Source organism: Anastrepha ludens, chromosome 4 (assembly GCF_028408465.1).
Source record: "Anastrepha ludens isolate Willacy chromosome 4, idAnaLude1.1, whole genome shotgun sequence".
Taxonomy (NCBI): domain Eukaryota; kingdom Metazoa; phylum Arthropoda; class Insecta; order Diptera; family Tephritidae; genus Anastrepha; species Anastrepha ludens.
In genome coordinates this window covers 100327106-100349312 of record NC_071500.1, presented here as the reverse complement: position 1 = coordinate 100349312, position 22207 = coordinate 100327106, and positions in this window count along the sequence as shown.

Sequence of the window (22207 nt, the reverse complement as noted above, 5' to 3'; positions counted from 1 at the left end):
ACGCTACACACTTGAGGAACGATTGCAAATCATTGAATTTTATTATAAAAATGCGTGTTCTGTTAAGAAAGTTTAAAGTCGAAAAATTGTGTTCGGCGACGAAGCTCACTTTTGGCTCAATGGCTTTGTCAACAAGCAAAATATGCATTACTGGGCAGAAAGCAATCCACACGTGATTCATGAGGCACCGTTGCATCCCGAAAAAATCACTGTTTGGTGCGGTTTACATGCCGGCGGCGTAATTGGCCCATATTTTTTCGTTGACGAGAACGATCGCCACGTTACTGTGAATGGAAATCGATATCGCGACATGATAAACGATTATTTTTGGCCGTAATTAAATGGTATGGACTTAGACGACATGTGGTTTCAACAGGACGGGGCCACAAGCCACACAGCACACGCTGCAATTGATTTTTTGAAGAGTAAGTTCGATGAGCGCATTATTTCCAGAAATGGCCGCCGCGCTCGTGTGATTTGACGCCTCTAGACTATTTTCTTTGGGGTTATGTGAAGTCATTGGTCTACAGTAACAAGCCGGCGACGATTTGTGAGCTCAGAGCCAATATTGAACGCGAAATTGCTGGAATTTCGGCCGATTTATGCAAAAAAGTGGTCGAAAATTGAGTTCAACGATTGGACTTCGTAAAACGTGCACGCGGTGGTTATGCAAAAGAAATCGAATTTCATACTTAAATGTATATGTTCAAACTCGATAATAAAAAAAAAAATTTGTTAAAAAAGTCAAACCGTTTGTGTTTTATTAAAAAAAAAGTTGAAGCGCTCTTACTGAAAAAAGCTTTACTACTTTTTTCTATAAAAGTGTTCAGCTCCTTGCATGTGCTTATGACATCAACATCATCGGTCATACCAAGCGGGATTTTGCGGCCGGTTTTACGGCTATTGAAAAGGAGTCCATATGATTGGATCTGGCGGTAAACGAAGGCAGAGTCAAGAATATGCTGGCATCCTGCAGGAAGTCACGGCGTTTTGAATCACAGATCGAAGTTAGCAAGTATAAATTCGATGTGGTCGAGGACTTCATGCATCTTGGTTCCGCTATTACCAGCGACAACGAAGTCAGCCTTGAAATAAAGCGAAGGATAACTCCTGCCAACAGGTGCTACTTGGGCTTAGTGCGCAACTGAATAGTAGAGCCTTGACGAAAACAACACCCTACAAAACACTCATCGGACACCCTGGACAGTCCAGCAATCAGATGTAGCCGCTCACGTAGATGACGGTTACCGCATTCGATTGAACCACGTATGAAGCTGTACGAGCTTTACGGAGATGTTGATATAGTCAAACGAGCCATCCTGCGCCCACTAGGTGGCTGGGTCATGTCGTCCGTATGGCAGAAACTGCTCCGGCGAAGAAGTTTTTTGAGATGGTAATTGGCGAAAAGGAAGTACTCGTGTCCGGAGGAAGCGCCAAATTGAAGTTGACCTGGCTTCTCTTGGCTTAAGAAACTGGAAAAGGTGTGCGTAAAACAGAGCCACCAGGCAGTAACTCGGTAACGAGTTGTCACGGCCAATTGAATACATAAGTAAGTCTACTAATTGCACCGCTAACCTATCACTGACCATTTGACACAACTAAGTTTTCTATAATTCAAAACTTGGCTATCTTCTAGCTGAATTTCAGTTTAATAATCCAATTGTGTCGGCATGCCTCTCAAAACTCGTAACATAAATTTGCCTCCTTACTAAAATTTCTTTACTGGCATGCAAATAAAAAATAACAACAACAATTGCATAATAAAAACCAAAAAAAAAAAAAGAAACGAATTGAATATTTTTCCAGTTGATTTGAATGCTATTTATTGCTTTTTTTGTTTTGCTCACTTTAAATCAAATGGAATGCAGTCGTGGAACTTTATAAGTCAACGCCGCTGCATAACGACAAACAGTGGCACAATTCAATAAATTCATTAAATGAATGCCGTACGATCAATCGATAGGCAAATAAAAAAAGCTATCAAGCGTGTAGCGGTAAAATAAAAAGTAGATGTTTGGGAAAATGTACGCGTCTGTGATATGATTGTTGAAGCGATTGAAGGTGGCTGCGACGACTGGCCCCTGTAGTAAAAAATTGGATTAGTCTTCTAAATTACTAGTTTTCTACTGTCTTTAAACTAGTTCGAAATGAGACAGTTGGGGTTTTTATATATTGTAACAGTTTACCATAAATATTGTCTAGTGCTCCTTAACTGGCAAAGCTTGATTGATGTATTGTAAACCCAGGTCGCTCTGATAACATACGAGTGGACTGCCAGAAAAACAATAGCTCGTGGTCTTGGTGTGTGCTAGCCCAAAAGTAAAATCACAGATTCGTTCAGCAGCAGAAAGCTCACTAGTTGCCCATTACCACCGATAAAGTTATTTCCGAAATAAAGCTCCTAATGCGTCTGCTGTAGGTAATGACTACACAAAATTCATGAGACTGACTTGCTGGAGAAACTCCCTCAAGGAAGTTATGCGATAGAAACAAATTTGCCAAATTAGTGGGTTTTAAAATGAGTGTTAAATTCTCGAAATGTCAATGCAACCATAGGGAGTTACAAGTTCTGTGCGAGGTTTTGAAAAAGTAGATAAAGTTTTCTTTTCTTTCAGTATTACAGGCTAACTTTTGTTGGCTGAGTATTAAGCGCTAACTTTTGTTGCGTACGGTCAATTTTTGTTTTTGAGGAATTATCAAATGGTTGTCGAGACAGAGGGACTTAAAATTTTATTGATTTTGTGCAAGCCTTTTTCTTTGAACTGGAAGTTAAATAATTTTCTTTACAATTAATATATTATTATCCGATATAAAAGTAAAAAAACAAAATTATGTAATTTTTTAGAAAATTCGTTGTTTTTAATTAAAATTTTTTTCTTAATTTCGACATATTTGTTTTTCGCGTTATTGGTGCTTTGATGAAAGCTTCACATTTAAATTTGTTTTTCAATTCATTTTAAATTTCGAAAGTTTCAAGATTTAGAAAAAAAAATGTTTACAAATTTTTAGAAAAATTTTTTTACACATTTTAAAATTTTTTTTTTACATTTCGACAGATTCCATTTTCACACTTTTGGGGCTCAAATGTGAGATGACATTTAACATTTTTTTAAATTTATTTTAAATTTCGACAGATTTCATTTTTAAATTTTTGGTGCTTTTTAGTAAAATTTTTTTAGAATTGTTTTTTGTAATTTTTAAAGTTCTTAGAATTTTTTTTTATTTTTTATTTTTAAATTTTGGAATTTTCTTTTTTTTCTAATTTTGACATATTTCATTTTAACACTTTAGATGCTCAAGTTTATGGAATTCTTTAGAAAATCTTTTTTTAATTTTTTTTTTTAACTTCGACATTATCAGAGCCGATTAACATTTTTAGTTCTAAAATTCGTGGAATTTGTCAGTATTTTCTTTATTTTTAAAATTTTTTTTCTTATTGCGACATATTTGATTTTGACATTTTTGGTGCTAAAATTTGTGGAATTTTTTAGTAAACGTTTTTGTTAATTTTTTAAATTTAGTTTTTAGCTTTTTGTTTAATTGTGACAAATTTGATTTTCGCATTTTGGGCGCTCAATTGAGAGACGACATTTTTTTTTTGAAATGTTTGTTCTTTTATTTTTTTTTAATTCGAAATACTGGGTTTTGAAAGTTTTAGTGCTCAAGTTTGTGGAATTTCTTAGTAAACATTTTTTTGTTATTTTAATTTTTTTTTAATTTCGATAGACATTTTCATATTTTTCGTGCTTAAATTAGAGCTTCACGTTTTTTGAATTGTTTTCTCTTTTTAATTTTTTTTTTAATATAATTTCGACATATTTTATTTTGACGTTTTTAGCCCTAAAATTTGCGGAAATTTTTTGGTAAATTTTTTTTAAAGTTTCGAAATTTTTTGTGTTTTTTTTTGTAATTCCGATATATTGTATTTTCACATTTTTGGTGCTCAAATGAAAGCTTTTACAAATTTTTTTTTTATTTTTTTTAAATTTCGATGTTTTTGATTTCCTTTTAGTTAAGATGAAATGAGGGTTTAAGATTTTTTTTAAAATGGTTCCTCAGTTTTATGGAGAGAAAAAAAAATCATTGTTGTGTGGAGAGCTGTCAAAGTCGAAAAAAGCCAATGGTTCAAATTCCGGACGCCAGATGGAGAACGCTCTTGATTTTTCTACCCACACTCTAAGGATGCTATTTTTCCTATAAAAGTGAAATAGGCCATAATTCAAATTCCGGACACCAGATGGAACACCCATGTATTTCTGTCTCTAACCACAAACTAAATTTCTGATATATCACGGATGTTTTTTAAGTTCTCAAAGTGGAAAAATCTATTGTTCAATTTCTAAAAGCGTGGTGGATCCCCCTGTGATTCTGCCTCGAGTAATAAACAAACTTTCTGATACATCACGGATGGTATTTTAGCACTCGAATTAAGAAAATTAAGAAAACACGTTACTTTAAGCCCCAAACGCCACCCTGCATAGCTGTCACTGGCCATGAATTGAATTTCTGACACATCCCGTTTGCTATTTGAACTGCCAAGTTAAAAAACAAAAATCTACAGTTGAAACTCCAAAAGCTTAATGTATCACCCTGTTACCTATTTAACCACCCTTTACTTATTTATGTGTTTACACTCCTATGTATACGACTCGTAAATGTTCACTTTTATGCTGCCGCAGTGGCAATGAAACGCAATGAAATGTGGCATGCAATTGTAGAGCGTTTGCGCGATGCCTGCCAAACCCCAGGCAGCAACGTCAATGTTAAGCGCTTGAGACATACATATGTATAAGTGTGCACGTAGGTATGTATGTATGTTCAAGTGCCAGCCAAGTGCGGGAATACAAAAAAACTTAATAAAAAGTAATTGTAGGCAAAGGCAATATGAAATGTCACTGGGTGTTAAGTGGTGATAGAAAAATGATAATAATAAAAAAATAATAAAACGGAATTTCAATTGAAAATCAAAGCGCTATGTTTGTGTTGAATAATTGCCGACATAGCGTGAAATGAATTAGAGGCAAATAAAAAGGCAATCATTTGAGAATACGTAAGTTGTGGCGTATAAACAAACAATAGCAAAAAAACAAAATTAAATAAAAAAAATGAAACAGCAATCAGAAATCAGAAGAAAAAAATCAATTTTCAATACTGGTATGTGAATGTCTCTGCAGGCATGCATGCTTCCTTACAGGCATAAATTAGCATAAAAATGTAGATTGCAATTGATTGCGCACAGCTTGAGGCCAATGCAGCGGCAGCACCAGCAACATGTTGCCGTGCAACATAAAAAAGAACAGCAGCAGCAGCAGCAGCAACAACTTGGCAAGTGAAGGAGTGCTCGACTGCCAACCTATTTGAGATTCAAACGAAACGATTAATAGATAAATAAATGCAAAAAAGAGAAACAAGGCAAAATAGAAAAGATATCGCGCTGCGCCAAGTCGTGCCTCCACCTTCGAAAGATTGACAGCAAGAAGGCGGTGACGCTGCGAGTGCAGCAATAAATGCAATGCTACAAAGTAAACATTTCACTGTATCTGTATCTGTAGCTGTGGCTGATGATGGTAGTGGCAAACGATCGGCAACTTGATTGATGTGATTATGCAGGCATTTTGATGACAAGCAATTGCGCAGAGCTAGCACACTGACTGACTGGCTGACTGGTTGGCAGACTGACCGATTGACAGTTAGACTGACATACCACTTGTCTTTTCAACACCTCTCTCAGCCATTGAGTAGCGCATCTGCCGGCCAGCAAAGTGCACAACACAGCTGCACACACGCACATGGACGCATACATACATACATATATCAATGCACAGTTGATCGACTTTTTTCGCCTCGGCCCCAGCCTCACCTTCAGCATGTTTTCCTTACTACCTGTTCACAGCTGCTATCGGCCTGTAACAACGCCAAGAAGGCAATACAAATAAGTGCAAAAACTTCCGAAGCTCACTTGAATTCGTATTAATTGCCATTCAATTTGATTGAATAACTGAAATTTTTGAGCGCGTGCCAATTGCGCGAAGGCATTTAAATAGAGGCGAGTGCAAGTATGTGAGAGATGCGATGCTATGCGTTGGAATGCGAACGCACCTGAAGTAAATCAAGGTTACAGTGTAATGAAAATTTAACGAGTTTAGTGATTGGTAAATGCTTTTGTGATTTTTGTTGTTCTTGTAGCGACGTGAAGTATGTTCCACAATCATTAGGGAATGTTGCTGCCCTTAACAACATCAAGGAAAAAAATGATCAAAAATTAATGGGATTTTTTAGTAGCTTCAAGCTTACACTTTATTTTATAGAAATTTAATGGTCTATCAAACTGCGTACCAAAAATCTCTCTCACTCTAATGAACAACCGTGGAACAGGGATGACAAGTTTCTGGAATTTTTCTAATTTTTGTATAAAATTGGATTTATTAATTTATTTATATTAAAAAAAAAGTATCGATACTGTATCGTCGTAGAATGTAATCCGTATCATTTTGGAACGTAGAAATAACGGTCGTGAAATACCAGTACCATGCTCTTTGCCTATGCCTAAAGGGTGCACCTAGATACGGTTTTAAACAACATACGAATTCATATTATTTCAGGTCTCACTATGTTTATTTAAGAAGCGGCTCTATAGCAGGTCTATAGATAAAATCCGCCAAACAGTTGTTTCACGAATACTTAATTGTTGATATGGTCGGTCTATCGATCCTGAAGGCTGTTCAGCAGTACTTTACGCTACAGTTTTTGGTCTAGCAGCCCTTTTTCTATTCTCGACAGAAACAGTTTCTTGAAATTTGTTCACTAATCTTTGAATTGTAGACTCATTCGAATGATTATTTCCACCAAAAACATCTAGAAATTTGTTCTTAGAGATCGACCATTTTCATAATAACTTTCAATCAGTTTGACGCGTTGTTCTGTCGTGTAAAATTGTACATCTGCCTGCTTAAGTAACCCCTTATGGGTTTCATCGGGTAAAAAAAGGCCTATTTTCAATATTTTTTTTTTCTAATATATATAAAAAATTATTTATTTAATTCAAACTTTTTTCAGCCTTATAGATACATATTTAAAGAATAATTTTTGAAATTAAAAAAAAAAAAAAAATAAAACTCCCCGCATTGTGACGTCCGGTGACCCCTGGAAAAAAAGGTGCGTCCGCGTTGTCAGCGCAACTCCTGACAGGCTCATCAAAAATGAAAAACCAAAAATAAGTGCTTTAGTTAAGACCATAAACTCGTGCTTGAACGAAGGAAAGAAAAAAAAGTGAAAATTGGAATTTTTACAGACATTTTTCCAAAAAAATTAAAATTTCGGGCAAACTTGCTTGACATTTTTTTTTTTAAATAGTTGTAATTGAAAAAAAAAAACAAAATCCTTGCTTCAAGTACGAGTAAATTGTATTTCGAACACCTGTGTAAAATTTCATCAAAATCGGTTTAGTAGTTTTCGAGAACATTTGACAACCGACTTTGAAAACACAGTTCCGAGAAAAACGCGTTTAAAGTTTTCAGTAACAATAAAAATGGCTTGGAGCGCACACCTTCCAAAGGCTGTATCTCCGAATTTATTATTCGGATCGACTTGAAAATTCAGGATAATATTCCTGAGATGTTGTAGAAATTAATAAGCCAAAAAAAAAAAAAAAAAAATCGATTTTTTGAACCAACGAAACCCATGTACCCCCTTAACAAGTGTTAAAGAGGGCATAAAAAAAGATACCAGCTAGAAATTATTCACCACTGATATCTTAGCGTCACTTTTAAAAGACCCTTTAAATGTGTTAATAACAGAATTTCAGAAACGAAACAAAATCTAGCTAAATTTAAATAATTAATTCTTTTGCATCGAAAATGGGAGTTAAGTCTATTGGGTACTAAATCAGATATCCAGTTAGAAATCATAGCTTACTACTGGACTCCCCAGCAAAAATTAGTAGATGTTGAAATACAATGTTGTTGTTGTTGTTATTGTTGCCGTTGCAGTAGTTTATCAAACCCTGCCAGATATGACCCCGCCGGTCATCGTCGGTGATCTTATCTCGCGTTAGCCCAAAGAATCACGCTGCTTCGGCAGAGTGGGTCTAACAGAAGAGCGGAAACTCTTCGCTTACGATGGGTTGTGATTAGACACCGTTGACGACATTTGCAGGGCGGGAGCTTAAAAATATAAAAATATGATATGCGGCTCTCGATGTATGCCGTTTATAGCCTGCCTAAAAACTGGTGAGTGAAGTGAGAATTGTGAAAAGTTCTGTATCTAACCGAAGAGATTCCTTCTGGGAAGTGACTCAGCATCTAGCAGGTATACGAGTATGCAGGGGTGATTCCTACGTTAACAAAATGGGAGAAATTGCAGAGCTGGTAGTATAATAGCCTCGCTAGGCATATGTTGGAAATGTGACATCAGAAGGCATCCCGTGAATGTCCAGAAGGCAGTATTTTGATAGGTTCTGAGAAATATTTATGAAAATCTGATACAACTAAAAGTCACCATGGTCAAGCCATAATAAGTTATAGAATTTGTAATAATACATTTTTTCTTGAACATTCTTCGCACACTTCTTTTACATAAGCGATTTTGTTTATAAGAAAGCATAAAGAAGCTCCTATTAGGTCGATAACTTTCAAAACTCAATGTGATGTAAAGAACGTTGTAATTTTATGAAGCGAATTCTCAAGAAATTGCGCCAGAACATTTTTTTTTTTAATATTAATGACACAAATAATAATTTGGTAAAGTTTGAACAAAATAAAATTTGAATCGCTGACATTTATTTTTCAACACTTTGAGAGTTTTGACTCTTACACGTACATATATTATATTAAATTTTAGCGTACAGAATTTTTTTCTTTAGTTACAGAAATGCGAATTTTTTATAACTCTGCAAACCAAATATTTTTATCAAAAAGTTTAGTATTTTCCGGCATAAACTCACATGTAACGTCTTTATTAACGATTTTCATTGTTCTTTATTCAATGGAGCGGAATTAACACATGAAATTTTTCAATAATTTGATCAACCCACCTCGACTGTTGGAGTTGAAGCATCACATTTTGCCACTAGAAATGTTTGTATAACGAGTTTCAACGTGACCGTCAATCCTTGCAGGACGAATTTCGTGATGGCCGTGCAAAAAATGGTTATTGTGCCAGAAATAATCGACGCTGCGCGCCAATTGATATCGCAGGATTATCATGTAACATATCGCGATATATGTAGAGGCATCTTTGGGCATTAGTGGGATCAGCATAAATTTAATATTGCTTCCACATTTAGTCATTAAGGAGAGTTATACTAGTTGGATACCGCATAATTTAACAATTGCTTAAAAAAGGACTTGTGTCGATAATGAAGAAATTTAGCCTCGATGGTTCAAAGCACTTCAATGACATTGAATCGGGTGACAAATCTTGGATCTATGCATATGAGCGGGGAAGAAAACAATAATCGACAGTATAGCTGTTCCAAGCCGAGCTTAATCCAAGAAAATTTATTCACGACAGAGACACCACACCACTGGTCTTGTTCCTACTGTATCACTGCAGAAGCTTAAAACAGTCAATTTTGAGGGCTATACAGCCATTTATTTACCAGAAGTTTTCGGAGAATTATGGTAACCCAACCACCGAAGAAGAATCATCCTTCACCAAGGCAATACAAACTCTCACATAGCGGCTCAGGCAAGAGAGTTTTAAGGCACTTAAAGTATCGAATTAATGTGTCATCCGCCGCACAGCTCTGATTGGCCTCTAATGGTTTCTGTTTGTGTACGAACATCAAAAATTAAATGCGAGCTCGACATTTTGTAGCAGCTGAAGAAGCTTTTAAACATCTTTTTTGGAGGTATCAGAGTGGCAAAAATGCTTTGAAAATTAGTTCAAGCGAATGCAGCATTATAGTGACTTCCAAGGAGAATATTTTGACTAACAATGTAGCCACTTTCATTATTATTTTACTGCATTTTTATTATTTGGCGCAAAATGTAAAAGCCAACTCTGGTAATAGCCCAGAGTATGAGAAATATTTGAGTTGAATTAATTTATTTCAATTCACTCCACATCTCATGTTTATTTTCAATTCATTCCAACTCGTGACATTTCATTTATTTACTTTGTACTTATAAAGACGAGAAGCTGTAGCTCCGGTTGACTCCGCTAACTAAACTCGCCCAGCTTACCATAGTCTCCAAACAAGCCACAATTGGTATCTAATTTCACTCGTATTTGAGCGCACTGCACTTAGGTGAGTCTGGCAGCGGAACATTTCAGCGCACAAACCCCTATTGGTTCTGATTTCAGTTCTATTTAAATTAGTTGGTTTTTCTGCACGTCAAAATGAACTGGATGAGTTTGGGAGCGGCTGGCCACTCTTCCTGTCTTTACATGTTCGTTGCGCATGTGAGCTTCGCAGTTGTCTTTTACTTAGCTCATTTCCCTTCAATGCGCCATGTATCATTTTAATTTCTTATGCTTGAACAGCCCCACTATTATTTGCTTTCATTTCGCACTCTCATTAAGCCTGACTTTTTGCTCAACTTGTGGCGAGTGTAGCCTTCAATCGTGCATTAAACGCTTTCTATCAATCTGTGCCACCCCACTGCTTCTCTTCTGTGCCGCGCACCTGTCACTTTCGCCGACACATTAATCACAATCCTGAACTATCTTCTACACACACACACACATACACGTGTACATATAAATGTTTGCATGAGTAGTTATAGGATTTATGTACTCATTGGCATGGCACTATCAACAAACTTTATACACTTTATACTTACTAAGCAGAAAGTAATTATAAATAAAAGTTCAAATGCGACGGTGTGGCTATTTTTAAAAATGATTCAATGCCAAGCAGCGCGAGTGAATGTGCCCGACAGACGCAGCAGCTAGTGGACGCCTGTTCGGTTGGGTTGTTGTTTATTTGGTTGTAGTGGCCGGTTGGTCCGACTGCCGCAATGACTGTCTGATCGCGCTGATGGTCGGTGAACTGGCGGCGGCCAATTAAAATTATCTCTTAAAGTGTAATATAGTTTTTTGCCCAAAATTTTATTTGTTTCTAAAATGACTACACCAGCGGCAGCAACAACAAGTACTGCCTAACACACACAGATATGCTGAAAAAACATACAAAATTACAAAATAATACAATTTAAAAGCAAAAGCTGAATCTGCATAAATGTTGCGTGAACGAATAGTTATTTGTGTGACAGCAAACAGCAGCAGAGCGAAATGAAAACAAAACAAAAGGCTTTTTAAATAAATAAACACTAAGCAAAATTGAAATTGAAGCAAAACATTGTAAAGTAAATAAAAGCTTAGAGAAAATTTATGCGTACATACTTACATATATATGCGTACTTACTATACATATATACGAGCTAAATTTATTTTGCTTGCGGCTATAAATAAAGCGAATCTATTTCAGTTATTGACTAAATGCACGAAAAAATTTAACAATCGTAAGAGGTAGAGGGAATAATAAAAGTACCAGTAATGCTATTTTTTTGTCTTTTCTAACCTCCAAATCTCAAAAGTGCCTTAACCTCAGGAGCTGTTATAGTACATCTATTTGAAGGATAATTGTTTCGACCACTTTCTGGGGTTGCAAAAAAACTTTTCAAAAATTACTTTTGCCTTTGACTTCTGCTGCTTGGCTGTTATCGATTGATTAGAATTTAACAAATAAAATATAAAACATATCTTTTAACTTTTACTACCATTCGGAAGTGCCAGGTTCAAATCTCCGTGTACGAAGCACAAACTCTCATATAAACACTTGTTTCTAATAGCGGTTGCCCCTCGGTAAACAATGATAAGCCTCCGAGTGTATTTCTGTCATGAAAAAGCTCTTCACGAAAGAGAAGTCGGCTTAGAACGGCAGATCTCTCCATAGAGATAGAGGTAGAGGTAGAGATAGAGACAGAGATAGAGATAGAGATAGAGATAGAGATAGATATAGATATAGATATAGATATAGATATAGATATAGATATAGATATAGATATAGATATAGATATAGATATAGATATAGATATAGATATAGAGATAGAGATAGAGATAGAGATAGAGATAGAGATAGAGATAGAGATAGAGATAGAGATAGAGATAGAGATAGAAATAGAGATAGAGATAGAGATAGAGATAGAGATAGAGATAGAGATAGAGATAGAGATAGAGATAGAGATAGAGATAGAGATAGAGATAGAGATAGAGATAGAGATAGAGATAGAGATAGAGACAGAGATAGATAAAGAGATAGAGAAAGCAACAGAAGGAAAAGAGGGAGAGAGAAATATATTTCTCGATAGAGACAGAGATAAAGATAGAGATAAAGATAGATACAGAGATACAGATAGAGGGAGAGATAGAGATAGAGATAGAAATAGAGATAAAGATCGAGGTGGAGATAGAGATGGAGATAGAAGAAAAAGAGGGAGAAAGACATAGGTTTCCCGGTCAAAGAGCTGCAGAAGCTGTATAATCTAAGGCGAGAAATACCGTCCAGTGTTATTAAAAAAGAAGAGAGACAAAGAACCATCAGAGAGAGAGAGAGTTTGCGCAAATGGTCATTGGACGCACAAACTAATACCAAACATAGCAAAATGGTATCGAAGGAAGCACGGGGAGTTAATTTCTACGTGACGCAACTGCTGAGCGGTCAAGAATGTTTTAAAGAGTCTTCACATCGTTTTAATTTGGAAAATGATCTCTTTTGCCCGATCTGCCTTGACGAACCAGAGAGTTCAAGGCATATCCTATTCTGTTGCCCGCGTTTCGATACCCAAAAAGAATACCTTTTGCCGGGATTTTAGCGAGCATCCCACAGAGGCAAACCGTACGATGCAAATGTGCGATAAACCTGGAAAATTAGGGGCATTAAGTGGTGTAGCAGTGCGTATAATGAAAACGCTGAGTGATGAAAAATGGGTCCGAAAGACGAACCTGCTCCAACTATAGTTTGATCTCCAGGCTGATAGAAATGCTAAAGAGTCGTTGCAAGAGAAACACCGAACAGGTTCTCGTACTGACATAGACTGACTGATTTGAGTTAATATACTCCATAACGGACTCACGACGTATTAATTAACGGCAAAGTTCCGGGAGGAGCAACCGTTCGGATAAGAGAGGGTTTTACTTCGGTTTAGTGTCCCACACTACGGTCACAATGGCCTGGGCTTTCGATGCTTTTATCCTACTAAAAAAAATAGAGATAGAGATAGAGATAGAGGAAGAGATAGAGCGAGATATTGTATGATATAAAGAGATGAGAAAACAAAACCTAACTTAAAAAAGGTTGAATTTAAACCACTGAGCGAGCACTAGTTTCTAGAAAAGGACTTTTACTTATAATATTTTTTTTAATCGGTTATAACTACACTTAAATCTAATAGAAGTTTTGAAATCTTAATAAAAATAACAATATTTGTTACCGGAGAAAAAGAGAAAACAGTTTAATCTGCCTTAAGTAATGGCTTTTCTTAAATCCTTAATCCTCTTTATCCTTAATGCGGATATGTAACCAAAACTTTGTATAAAATACCCAGAAAGCTAATTCAATTTTAAATTTTTTTCTTTCGATTTTTTATTCGCCTGTTAAAAATGTTTCTAATTCATTTACGTAACTAGTAATTATCAAAAATTACTTCACTAAGTTTCACAAGGGCACTGAATACTTACTTTACTTTATCTGTACTTAGATTCGTAAGTAGCAACCTCGATAATCAAAATGTGTACGCTTTGGGCAAGAATTCGTAAATAAAAAAATTAAAAATTCACTCCATTTTACTCAGGCCCACCATTTGAATTTGATTTGAATGCGTCACACCAAAAAAGCTCACCAAAGTAGATTATATCAATTAACTTATCTTATTTAGAAATAACAGATTCCTCAAAGGGAATTATTTGCACTGATCACAAAAAAAAAAATCGCAAAATTATTTAAAATCCTCACCCATTTTTCAATTTGCAACACATTAGCCAACTAAACGAACTGTAGTTGGACCCCCCGTACATAACTATATTCACACGTATACATGCCCATAACAGAGAATACGAACCAAAAAGTCTAAAAGTTGAAATAATTTAAGAAAATAAAGCTGTCGCCCGAATTTATTACCAACCAATGTTCTTACCTTGCTAAGGTACCTAACTTAATCTCCAAATTAGTTTGCTGCAATCAGCTAAATTCTTTAGGCACATTCGTAAAGGTACGGACTAAAAAAGTTTGGTAATTGAGGGCATTTTATGTTCCACGAAGAACAGTTTATTAGTTATTTCCTGGAATGTGATGCTTAATGATTTCAATACCCTCAAGGCTTTGCAGGAATCGTCTGCACACAATTGAATGATGTCATAAGAAAGAATGGACATTGCGGAGTCGAAGCACTCAATAAAGCAGAGTTTAAGATTTTTTTTTTTTGCATTTCAAGAGGCAACTTTAATAAAATATTGTACTTTATATAAAGAATAGTTGAAAGGCAAAAAATGTTGTTGAAAATAAAACTAAGCGAACAAAATTGTATTTCTTTAGCTGCTTGCGGTACACTTGGCACGCATGAGAAAATCAATGAGCGCTTGATAATTGGGCTTATTGGTAACAAGATTTTTTTAAATGAACGCCAAAGTCTCAAGATTCGTAAAAATATTATTTATGTAAAAGTGCGTGCTAATATATCATTGTTGCATTATTATATATTACTATTTTATTATAAAATAGATTTCATTAAAAACATTTATTTTAAAATTAAGTATGAAATAAACTAAAATAATAGTTTGGTTTTTTGATTAACTATCAAATTATAAAGAAAATATTTAAAATCAAATGGGCTATTTTCATTGAATTTTGTTTAAGGGTTCCCGGTGGCTTAGAGCCCGAAAACATAGTTAATGGGCTGTAGAAGCTATAATATTGGAAATTGCAGCTTGAAAATTTCACAGTATATTCTTAAGAACTAGACTTTCGACATATCGGAAAAACAAAAAAATAAATTTTTTGAAATTTCTAGATCACCGGGTGGTCCTCTTAATGAAAAAGTGTAATGAAATGAAGAAAGAGAGTAAATACCTCTATTTCACTTTTAAAGAGTAAAGTAAAGGTAACAATTGAGAGCGGAATATGATGGAAATTCAAAAGTGTTTAATATTTACCACATTGATTTTTAAAACAGATGAAAAAGTACTTTTGAAATTTGCATATTTCGATATCTTCATTCCACTCTTTCAGTGGCTAATGCTTGAGTTCTTCACGGAAAATGCAAGGAAATTGCAAGCTTTAAAAATTCCACTCTTTTGTATCAAAATTTCACACTTTGTTTTAATTTCGAGTATACAGTTTTATGCCCCATTGAATTTTGATTTAATAATTTGCAAATTTCAATTTCTCAAAAAACGTGTTGATTTTTAATTATTTATTTTGCTGACGGTCTTCTGCATTTTCTCCATGTAGCGAATGCTCGACATTTTTTATACAGAAGAAAACACTCAACTCTAATCTAATAAGTTATTAAATTTTTTTGTTAATGCTAGTTTTTCTTTCAAATTTAAGTGTAATTATTTTTGTTACAATTATTTTGATATTTAGTCTAGTTTGGATGGAACGATGGAACGATGAGCTGTATGAGCTTTACGTCGACATAGACATAGCGCAGCGAATAAAGATCCAGCGGTTTCGTTGGCTGGGTCATGTCGTCCGAATGGATACAAACGCTCCGGCTTTGAAAGTATTCGATGCGGTACCAGCTGGTGGTAGCAGAGGAAGAGGGCGGCCTCCTCTGCGTTGGAAAGATCAGGTGGAGAAGGACTTGGCTTCACTTGGTGTGTCCAATTGGCGCCGGTTAGCACAAGAAAGAAACGACTGGCGCGCTTTGTTAATCTCGGCCAAAATCGCGTAAGCGGTTATCGCGCCAATTAAGAAGAAGAAGTCTAGTTTTATAATTAATTTCTATTTTTTCATTAAAAAATAGGTGGCAAGGCCAGTGAGCATAATTTTTTATTTAAGTTCTTTTGAACATGTTTCGCTTGATACGTTAGTATTTAATTCAGCTGTGCCAGAATTTAATATTTTTTGCCAAAAAATGTAGGTGGCAACTCTATAAAAATATTTTTTTTTTAGTTTTCCAAGCACTTTCGCTGTTGTAATATTTTCTTGTACTTTTATTGAGTTACTTGTTTTGAATTACTAAAAGGTTGCAACATTCGGCTGCAAAGAAATATATTTTTCTTAGGTTTTAGCAAAGGTGCTTGCTGTTCAAATATTTACTTCTGATTTTTACTAAGTTACTTGTTTTGAATTACAAAAAGGTGGCAACACTCGGCTGAAAAAAGATATGTTTCTTAGATTTTGCAAACACCTTTGCTGTTGAAATACTTACTTCTGAGTTTTAATGCGTTACTCGTTTTGAATTATAAAAAGGCGGCAACAGCTTGCTGAAAAAAGTGCTACCCTAAACTATTAACAACCAATAAGCTTTAAAACAAAGTAGGAAAATGTTAAAATCGGTACATTCGTAGCTCCCATAAAATTCCATGCCTGCATTTGTGGAGCAACATCAATAAGAAACTAAAATAAATAAAGATTAAAGTAACAAAAAAATTGTAAGAGAAGTTTGACCAAATACATACATCTACTGATATTTACTTTCAGTTTCTATGACTGTGGTATCCTTCCACAAACTGTAGCAACAGTTTGTCACTGATATTTCAATGAATATTTGATTACTCGGAAATACTCAATAACTTTTACTTTTTCTGCAAATTCATACACATTTTCCTTGCATAAGCATACGGCCGACCTACTTCATCTTCAGCATTCGTAACCAACTTACCTTATAAGCTCCATTCTTGGTAGAACGTAATTTACTAGCACTACAAACCTTCACACACACACACACACTCACACATGAGGACTTCTGCTGATATGCTATTGTCCACACAGTCCCATTCGGCTAGTCGGTCAAGCGTGCCTGCATGCCTTTCCGCATTCTTGGCTAATGAAGCTACTGCAAAGGAGGTTATGGCACACACTCTCACATGCATGAACATACGAGCATATGCACACATAAGCAAGAAATAACACTTAACAATTTGCAAAACACTTCTGTTCTGGCGCTATTGTTATACCTATGTACCTACGGGTCGGTGTATGAACTTCGGAAAGGTGCGCGACATAAATAACCAAGGAGTCTTAATGCCACCGAAATAAAATGTCAAGCGTTCGTATTGCCTGCGCTAAGTGTTGCGCTTGCTGTCTGTCCTATTCCCCCATTTTTCATTGACTGTGTACCGCATCCATTTTGGTTCCTTGAATTAATATTTTATGTCACTCTTTTTGATTATTTTTTTTTTGTGTTTATGTTTTATTTTTTCTAGTGTTGTTTCTATAAAAGTGTGACAAAGCATGTCTCATTGTGCTGTCCGTCCATGCTACCACAGGACATGGCTACAATGGCCAAATAAAGCACTGGAGGCTTAACACTCTTTCGTTGTGCTCTTGTTTCCTTTTGTTACTCAAGGCAATCAAATTACATTTTAGCCTTTAAAATTAAAGTCAGGCCGCCAACTGGCGAACCTGTGTGCGTTTCTCAACTTTATGCAATTTTTGTATTAAATTTTATTCTCTTTAAGTATTGTTTTCTTTTCCATTTTTTTCATTTCTAGTTTGCTTTGCCGTTTTGTTTTGTACTCCCCTTTGATTGCTGTCCACTTTTGTCCATTTTGTCCATTTTGCGCTCAAACAAATCTTCAACCATAAATCATGGCCAGTGGCGGCAACTAGGCTGTAGCAGCACAAAAAAAGGGGCACGAATTGAAGTTAAAATAAAAACAAAGCGTATCGTATGCGGCGCTTTTGGTCTACGACAGCGACGCAAATGCTATTTTTCATTTTTTGTTTTTGTTTTTGATTTTTCGACCAGTTCGCTTTTACTAATATACATTTTGCGATTTTAGTTTTATTTTCTCTACTCTTTCGCTTATTTGCGCTTCTACAATGCCTTTTTTTATAAATTTGCATGCTCAATATGCCACAACAGGTAAAAAGGCATGCATAGGTACTGTAGAATACTATTTCAAAAGTGACTTGTTGGTGGCATGTACAGTAACTGGCCAACGAAGTATGAACGAGGGGAAAATATTTCCAACACTAACCTCGGGAAGCAAAATAAATGAAGTGCTGAAGTGAGTCAAAAAAGTTGAGTTTTATTTCATTGTTATGTCAAAGAAAACGAACTTTTGAATGCAGATTTTTTACGCTTCAATAAAAATCTTATTTACGCTGACATACTGTATACAGTAAGTGGCACTAAAAAACGTATAACTACTTATTTGCTAAAACTTATTTTTTTTGTTGATTTGTTTGTCCATACTATAAACTATATATTCGAACCAAAATAGAAAAATTCAAAATTCCAAAATAAAAAAGACTTTAAAAAAATGGAAACAATTTTATTAAACTTCGAAAATTTTATTCAGATTTTAAAGAATTATTTGGTTTACGCAGGTATGTATCCTACTGTATTTTATATAGTAGGTGCCACTGAAAATCGTACAAATTTATCAAAGAAATTTCATCAGATTTTAAAGAATTTTAGATGGATTTTTAAAAAGTTTTTTAGATATAAAGTTAATTGAATTAAATAAAAACAGTTACGGATTTTTCTCTGAATACTTTCACCATAAAACACATCCACAAAATGTTTATTTTTGGAGAAAACTACGTAAAGGCACCATACCTCAATGACCCCAAACTGTTAACACGTTGCGAGCCAGCGTATAATAATAAAAAATTACCTTCCCAATTGCCATTTTAGTGAATAGTTGTTAACTCGAAGTTTTGTAATTATTTTTTTAAACTAAAATATTTTTTGATAAATTGGACATGGATGACCTCAAATTTATAAGTAATTTAAGCTTTTCCTTGGTGAAATAAGTTCGCATAAATTTTTTCTATATAGTGTTACTGGAAATAATAACTTCTTGCTAAAAAGCAAAATAGAAGTGTGATATTTTTTAGATATTTAAATGCTTTTAATATACAATTGGTAATCAAAATTCGTCAAGCTCGGCTGTTAACCTGAGAAACAAGAGTTATTTCACAGATTAAGAAATTCCCGCTCTGTGATGGGCGTTCCTATTCCATTGGAGGCATACTGTACGCAAATATGTTTACACAGACATACTCACATACATACGTGCCCATGTGCATACTGGTAATATGTATTCGCCCAGCATTGCTTAACATTATTATGGATCTGGCGTAGCAAAGTTCTATGTTTTATGGTTTGTTGTCGCATGCTTTTGTTTGCGGCCCTTTTAAAGACTTTTTGTTTTATTTTCTAATTCGCCTTTATGCGATTTTAAATTTCTGGTTTTATATTTTGCATCTCTTTTCTTTAAAAAAAAACTTACTATGAGAGTTGTTAACTTTTTTACTACTATTTTACATTCTAAATGTGTGATAGTGCTTTTACTATGCCTTGCACACTGGTCTGCTCGCGGAGTTAGTTAAAGTTTAACATATTTTTATTTGGCTATAAAGGCAAAAGTAAAGATAAAAAAAAAAACAAAAAAAATATCTACTTCTAAAAAATAAGCTGAAGTTCAAATACCAAACGTTAAAATTTTTGTATTGCATTTAAATTTTTATTTAAAACATTAATAAATATAAAAATTTATATATGTATATGAAAAATTAATCAAATATTGAGTGCAACTAGAATAAAACATCACATACAATTTTTCTGTCAAAGATATTGGTTTTGTATCTCCGTGACTATGAAGGGCGGTTTGTTCATAAGTAGAAAGAGCAAGATTTGTACCTAATTGACATTAGATTGGAATACAAGCAATTTGAAAATTAAAATTGAAACAGAAAATTATAGAAAAAAATATAAATATGAAGCTTATAAAGCCCAATAAAAGCATAGAGTATTTATAAGAGATATCTTACGAAACCCTCATAAAAATTACCTGTTAAAATTTTCGTAGTATAGTTCACTGGCTTCATAAGGAAGAAGAAAAAAATAGATACACAAATTATAACTGAAAAAATATAAAAAAAATAATAATTAATAAAAACTAATATATTTCATGATCCATCATTTCGGTTTAAAATTGGCAAGTGTTTTACCAAGGTAACTGTTAAGTGTGTATTATGCTTTCAAATAAAAAAAAATTACAAAAAAGAATATTTTTCTTCTTCAAGAATGTTATTTCAATAAATGCAGAAAAAACATATTACAAATAATTAACTCATTACAAAAAAAAAATAATAAATTCGTTACAAAACAAAAGAAGAATAATAATGTCTTCAAGAATGGTACGAGGGGTGCCTTTTATATGTCGGGATTAGAGAACAAAAACAAATTTTAATCATCGAAAATCACTTTATTGTTTTTCAAAATATTCTCCATGAAGATCTATACACTTTTGCATGCGCTTGAACCAATTGTCGAAGCACTTTTGCCTCTCTGAATGAGGTACCTCCAAAACATGCATTCTGAATGCCGCAACCTCTTCTTCAGGTGTCGAAAAACGTTGACCTCTCAGTTTGTTTTTTACGTACGGGAATAAAAAGAAGTCATTCGGTGCCAAGTCAGTACTATACGGCAGATGACCCATTAATTCGATGTTTTGGGTGCTCAAAAATGCAGTTGTTTGAGCCGATGTGTGAGAGCTCGCATTGTCCTGATGAAGAGTGATCCGTCTTTGGCGATTGGTTTTCCTAATTTCTTGGAACACAACTGGCAAACAAATGGTGGTGTACCACTCAGAATTTACTGTTCTGCGTTGTTCTAGTGGTATGGTTGCGTCATGTCCAGTTTTTCCGAAAAAACAGGTGACTATTTGCGTGGAAGTGCTTCGTGCGCGAACAACTTTTGTTGGATTTGGCTCATCTTGAAACACCCATACAGTCGACTGCTGTTTACTTTCGGGCTCATACGCGTAAATCCATGATTCATCACCTGTCACGATGTCATAGACGTGTTTCGAAGCCCCGCGATCGTATTTTTTGAGCATTTCCTTCGACCAATCGACACGAGCCTTGTTTTGAGCGATTGACAAATTGTGTGGGATCCAACGCGAACAAATTTTTTTGACAGTCAAATGTTTATGCAATATTGAATGTATACTCACTCACTGTCCCACTAGTGCCTAAGATTGTGTCAATCTTACGATAGGTCACGTGACGATCTTGCAATATCAGTTCGCGCACAGCATCAATGGTTTTCGGAACAACAACTGATTTTGGACGACCTTCACGAAATTCGTCTTGGAGTGAACTACGACCACGATTGAATTCACCATACCATCGATAAACACTGGACCTTGATGGAGCTTCATCGCCAAAAAATGAATTAAGTTTAATTTAATTCCATTTTTGGACCGAGATGAGTCTTTTAAGTTACTGTAAACAACACAAGTAGCGCTGGTATTTCAAAACGTTCTGAGTACGTAAAAGCCAAAAAATTTCAAACTTTGCGAGACAGCTGCCAGTAGCCAGATTGCAACACCAGGGTTGCCAAATCCCGACATATAAAAGGCACCCCTCGTACTTCAATTTGTTGAAAAATGGAAGAAAAAAATGTTTGAGAATTTTTCTTCAGTTTGTGAAAAAATTTTACAAACCATATTTCTCATTCGAGAATGTTTCTTCAGTTCGTCTAAATTAAAAAAAAATGTAAATACTTATAAAACAATATTTCTTGTTCAAAATTGTTCTTCAATTCATCGGATAAGTAAAAAAAAAATTTGTTTCTTCAAGAACTTTATTTTAATTCGCTTAATATTGAAAAAAAAACATTTATTCTTCAAGAATGTTTCTTCAATACGTCGAAAAACAAAAAAAAAAATGTGTTTCCGATTCGTTACAAAAAAAAAACAAAAAATAATTTCTTCAAGCAAGGTACTTCAATTTGTCGAAAAATAAAAGAAAAAAATTTATTCAAGAATGTTTCTTCAATTCGTCGAGAAATTGATACAAAAATATTTTTTTTTTACAGCCGAAGACCTTTGTTGCTAAGGAGTTATTTGTTAAACAATTTATTACTGTACAAATGTTTAAAAAAATAATAATAAAAAAATTTAAGAAAAAAATTAAAATATTTTTTCCTCCAGAATGTTATTTGAGTTCGTCTAAGAATACAAAAACAAATGTTTTTTCAAGAATGTTTTTTTTTCAATTCATCTAAATACTAAATAAAAT